General features: G+C 45.5%; 1 protein-coding gene across 3 annotated transcripts in view; it reads left to right on the top strand.

The window, feature by feature from the left end:
- CAMK1D (calcium/calmodulin dependent protein kinase ID) overlaps nt 1-6,000 on the top strand; it is a 247,829-nt gene that overhangs the window by 65,784 nt on the left and 176,045 nt on the right. The window lies entirely within an intron of this gene.

The following is a 6,000-nucleotide window of genomic DNA, read 5'->3' as shown; positions in this document are numbered from 1 at the left end:
GGGGGGGGGGGGGGTGTGTTATGAAAATTATAAAGGTCAGGCTGCAAGTGAGAATAATTTATTACAAAAATTCTGCAGTCAACAGCGAGCCAGAATACATAAAATTTCACAGGGGGAAGATTTATTGAAGGAGCGTGTTATTTTATGGGTAGAATATAATTGCAAATAAATGCAGTACTCTATAAAATATTAGAAGGGCAGCATGACATGCTTCCAGCTTTCACTGCTGAAGTTTGATGAACAAATATTTGAACAGAGAAGGGGGGCGGGAAGGGAGAATAAAATATCCATAGCATTTGCATGGGCAGATGATTCTCAGCTTGCAGTTGTTATATTTCAGTGGGTAATCGTTAGTGTCAGTTGTTTAGAAAATACTGTTGACACAGAAATGTGGGATTTTAAAAAGTAAAACTTGGTTTCTTATCTTGCCAGCTCGTCTTGTGATGCTGTCAATCAGCAGCAGCTGAGCAGAGCCTTGCTGAGGACATTGTTTGCTTTGTTTTTATATTTCATCTTGGAATCCTGCTTTGTTTATCTCTATTTCTTTCCTCAGCTTCGTGGTAGGAGACAATCCCCACCCTGAAGAGTTTGTGTTCTAAATAGACAGAAGGTGGATAATTGAATGCTAAGTCGCAAAGTGATTGAATAACAAAGGCAAATGGAGAAGCTGGGTGTCCCAGCCTCCTCCCCAGCACCCTGTGTCCCAGAAGCTGCCACATATTATAATTATAATTTCTTTCTGTAGCACTTGTGGTACTTCATGAAGCACCTCAGCAGAGACTGCCCCTGGTTATTTAGGCTCCTGGCCCTGTGAGCCTGATTCTTATGTAAATCCTTCCTTCAAAGGAGCTGCTCATGTGAATGGCAGTTATTGATGTGAGGAAAGTCAAAGTCCTCCCATAAATAATGAGCCAAGTATAATGCAGCAAGAACAATTCTGTTTATGTATTTTGCATGACATGGTCACTGAGTTCAAGTCAAACCCAACAAAAAAAAAAAGATAATCCATGGATTAAGGACTGGGATGAACATCGATTCCTCCCAAGTTCCTACATAGGCTCTGTCTCCAAAGCTCAGCATCTGAGTTTTGGGAAGAAGGATGAAGAGATCTGCTGCCATAGCACTGCCTTTGTGGTGATTAGGTAGCTCTCCAGAGAGGTTTGGGTGTGAATCCCCCAGTCTGGGGAAACTGGATATTGATCTTCCACTAGTGGTGTGAGTGGTCTGGTGGCATTCATTCCCTGGCTGCAGGCATCTCTGCTAGTTTTCTGAGGTTGAATTATGTGGTCAATGGGAAGAGAGAGGTACCTCCCCATGGTTAATTCCTTTATCCTTCCTTAAAATATGGTGGAATACCTCTTTTTCCATGGCATAGACTAGATACCCAACTTTGGACACTAGCACTTGAGAACTTAATCCCAACCTCCTTATTAGTATCATGGGTAAAACAGGTGGGAGGCTACTTCAGGAGGTCTCTCATCCAGCCTCCTGCTCACATGAGGATCACTTCTGAGATCAGACCAGATTGCTCTGGGCTTGATCCAGTTAGGTCTTAATGGCTGAAGACTGCCCAACTTCCTTGGACAGCCTGCTCCATCTGAACCTGTACTTCATCTGAGTATTTCAAACGGTCTGCGGCTCCTCATAACGCTTATCTCAAGGCCATCTCTTACATGAATCCCACAGGTTTATATGCACAGGTCAGGGGACTTGGTTTTGGTGGTGGCTCCTCTAGGCATGCCCACTGGCCGAACCAAGGTGACAGAAGTTTTTGCCAGGAAATGTAGGTTCAAGTGGTAAAAGAGGTTAGTCCATGTTTCTTGGATCTCTGCTACTTAGTCATCACTGTTCTGTTTGCGTTGCGCTTTATGCACTAAGTGCTATAGTTCAGGAAGTGTTTTGGGGTGAATGGTGGTTTCTAAGTGCACAGCTCCAGAGTGGATTTGTTCGTGCCAGCCCTCCAAAGCCTTGCATCATGGACTGCTTTGAGAGGGTTTGCAATTTTTCATGCCGGTGCCACAACAATTGGGTTTTTCCCAGAGAAAGTGTTCCAGGAAAGAGTTTTCGGGTTCTTTTAAAAAGGGATTTCAGTGCTTGGTAAGAATCACCTCTAAATGTCTCTTCTCATGCATATTCTGTGTGTGCAGCTTCACTGCAAAGCATCAGTGAGTGCAAACTTCAGAGCTCTCCCTTCCTGCTTTAGGGATTCTCTCTATGGTAAGTAAAAAGGAAAGAAAGAATGAATTTTAGTTCACAGAGAACTCATCAGGAAGTTTAAAATCAAGAGTCTAGGCAAAGAAATACTGTTTGGAGTCTTTCTGTTCACTGCTTGCCTTCTGAGCTTCTAAGGTTCAGGATTTCAGAGCTTCTTCCACATTCAATTGAGTAGTTGAGAATTCTTGCTTTCTTTCCTTCCTGAAACAACAGTGCAGCAGGAAGGTATGGGGAAAAATCCATCTCTCCTGAGCCTTAACCTGGGCCCCAGTCCTGCCAGTCCATAATGGTGAGGCAACCCTCATAGCCTCATCTGCAGCTGCTACAGAGGACAAAGCTTATCCTTGACTATTAACAGTTGTAAACTGTCCACATGCATCTATCTGTTCCTTCTGTCTCTCCCAGCAAGATATTATAATTCAGGAATGATGTGGGAGCCCATGGGTGTTATTCTTGAGACTGACTCGCTCCCGCGGTGGCATTTTGATCTTGTCGCCCAGAGAAAGCTCCACGGCTGCAGAAATTTATTGCTGTGCCAAATCTCGGCTGGGTGTAGAGTAATTGACAGCAGCCCCAGCTTTGCCTTCTTCAGGGAGAGAGACAGCAAAGGAGGGGTGCTGCTTGGGCTGGGATTGTTCAAGGAGCCACTTTCAACCTGCGAATCTTCTTTGAGCAATAAGCTTTGGAGTTGACTGTGTGGGAGATGAGTCTGGAGTAGCCAAAAAGCCCCACACAACAAGGCAGTGCATGTACCATGACAGAAGGAGGAGTGATTGCTGGAGGTTTTGGCACTACACAGAGGGCCAGGTTAATCTCTGATAAAGCTCTCTTGCCATAGAATCATTTAGGTTGGAAAAGACCCTTGGGATCATTGAGTCCAACCATCAACTCTACAAAGTTCTTCCCTACACCATATCCCCCAACATCACATCTAAATGACTCTTAAACACGTCCAGGGATGGCGACTCAACCACCTCCCCGGGCAGCCTATTCTAATGCCCGACCACTCTTTCTGTGAAAATCTACCTGTCCATTATGCTCCCTCTCCATCCACAAGGGCTGAAGTGCTCACAAGCTAAATGTATCTACGGCAGCTTTGTATGCTTTTGAAATGACTTAAATTATCTTCCATATATACATTTTATATCATTGCTTTGCTGATAAAGAATATTTTGAAATCTAGCATATTATTATACAAGTCTATAAATCCATGTATGTGTATAGTCTGTATATATAATCTGATATTGGAATACATCAGACAGTTTTAGCTGTTGGAGTGTACCATCACACCAGACTGTGTGTCCCTTTCTTGCCCTGGATGTTTTATTTCACTGGCCTTGCAATGGGGAGTGCTGCTGACACGTTTTGAACCAGTGCCTTTGGAGACAGGCTTGTGCTTTCTGGAGGGAGTACTCAGGAGCAGGGATGGATCTCCAGCTCCTGACTACGACACCCGTCATCAGAGCCATCGCAAGCTCTCCTTGCAGACCACTCTTCAGTCACAGTGGTAGGATCAGGAATGGTTTGGATGCTCCTGAACTGCCTTTAGAGTGACTAGCTCAGTCCCACTTGTGCTGTAGGTGAGGAAGATCAGGTCTGATCACCTGGCTTGCAACCCTTCCCATAACTTTGCTCCTTGCAGAGCCCATATTTACCCAGCTACAGTGCTGCACATAGGCTTCTTTTTGAAGCAATAGCCTCCCAGCAAGTTCCCCTTTGGCTTACCCGAGTGTCTGCACTGGCTCTGAATAGCTGTCTGGTGTGGAGTCCCTGGAAGAGCCTCCCTTTTGACCGTCACATGCTTTGCTGGATGCAGCTCTCAAGTTTGCCTGTGTTTTTTCTCTGTGTGGCTTAGTGGCGTGCGAGGGTTTTGCTTGGGACCGTGCTTTTGGCTCCAGCTGAACTTCCTTCCTCAGGAGGAGGACTGAAGAAACCAGCCCACGCAGGGGCCCTTCTGTAAGGGTTATTGTAAATTTGTTTCAGGACTGAGATATCACCGTGATGGGAAATGATGCGTTTAAAGGGGAAGACTTGTAACTAAAAACACCACTAAAACCACAGCAAGTGCTTTGCTGTGGACAGGAGATGTGAGCGCCCTGAATGTGGGGACCATCAGCCCTGGAATGTGGCTTTCAAGAAGGAAGCAGAGCCCTGCTCTCCCCTAGCTACAATTTTTTTTTGTTTGTGATAAATGGCCGGCAGTGGTCTCTCGGAGTCCTGTGCTTTGAATAACAAATCTCCTCTCCTTCACATGGGTGTCACAAGCCCAGGGATGGCTGGAATTGCTGCAGCTCGGCTGTGTGATAATAAGATGCAGCTCTGTGCTCGGGGAGCCCTGTGCTCTGGCATCTCTCTGCTTCGAGCTTTCTGTCCCCCTTGAACAGAATCACAGAATATTCATGGTTGGAAGGGACCTTTGAGATCATTGAGTCCAACCACAAAGAAAACAAACAAAAAAAAACCCACCACACCCACCCACAAAGACAAACCCACATTCTCAGGCACTAGAGCATGCCCTGAAGTGCCATGTGTACACTTTTCTAAAATACCTCCAGGGATGGAGACTCCACCACCTCCCTGGGCAGGCTGTTCCAGTACCTGACCACCCTCTCAGTAAAGTAATTCTTCCTAATATCTAATCTAAACCTCCCCTGATGCAACTTCAGACCGTTTCTTCTGTTCCTGTCACTATTCACTTGGGAGAAGCAGCCAACAGCCACCTCTCTACACCCTCCTTTCAGGTAGTTGTAGAGGACAATGAGGTCCCCCCTCAGCCTCCTCTTCTCCAAACTAAACATGCCCAGAACGGATGCTTCTGCAGAGGTGGGTGTCACCCAAGTGGCATTTTCTGCAAAGTCTGCAAGCTAATGTCTAATAATTGCAGCTGTATCAGACCTGCATGTCCAAGTAGAATAAAACGGGTGCTCGTTTTGCTTGCCATGGGGTGCTGATGGGACTTGCATGTGCTGCTCTCATAGCAGCCACCTCCCTGGGGTCAAGGAGAAGAGCCCATGCCCCAGCATGGTTCCTGATGGCAGATCTACTTACTTGGGCTTGTGCAGGGGGAAGAATTTAGCACTATGCGTTTCTGCAGAGTTTGGTTTCTCATTGGCCTTGGCGTAGCATCCCGGGTGGAAAATGATGTGGGGAGGCCGCTGGGGACAAGCGATGGCAGCCAGCGTACCGGGCCACACGAGGGGAAGACACGTCGTGCAGAAAGGGAGAAATGGGCATCTGTGACTGCGCCCAGTAAAAATAGGGCAGTCCCAGGGGAGAAGCTGTTCAGCAACTTTTAGGGAAACCAGACTTCTTTGGCAAGCAGAAGCATTGTAGGAAGGTGAAGACAAGTTTATCCATGTATCTAGTGTTTTGTCTTGGGGTTATAGGAAGGATAATTTTGTCCCCGTGCCATAAACACTTCATGATGGAAAACTCTTAACTGCTTGGTAGTAAGAACAGTGAATGTTTTCCCAAACCTCAGTTTTCAGATGGGTTTTTGCTGGAAACGAAAACTGATATGAATTTTTCTCAGAAAAGTTGGTTAAAAGTCTAGTGTGTTTTTCTTCTCTATATATAGTCAAAATGTTTAGAAGATAAAATGTTATCAAGAAGTATCCATTTTTTTAATAGAAAGGTTTGTGGAGGGTCCTCCTAGGCCTGCTTCAGTGCTGTTCTGCAATAACCTATCCATTTACTTCAGAAGCTTCGCTGATTAATTTCTTAGTTGCACTCATTTCCCTTCTTGGCTAGCCCTATATTTAATTATTTTTAATAACAGGAATATGA

The sequence above is a fragment of the Calidris pugnax genome, unplaced genomic scaffold (genome assembly GCF_001431845.1).
Source record: "Calidris pugnax isolate Ruff unplaced genomic scaffold, ASM143184v1 scaffold125, whole genome shotgun sequence".
Taxonomy (NCBI): domain Eukaryota; kingdom Metazoa; phylum Chordata; class Aves; order Charadriiformes; family Scolopacidae; genus Calidris; species Calidris pugnax.
The sequence above is the reverse complement of the archived record's forward strand: the minus strand, read 5'-3'. Positions and strand labels throughout refer to the sequence as shown.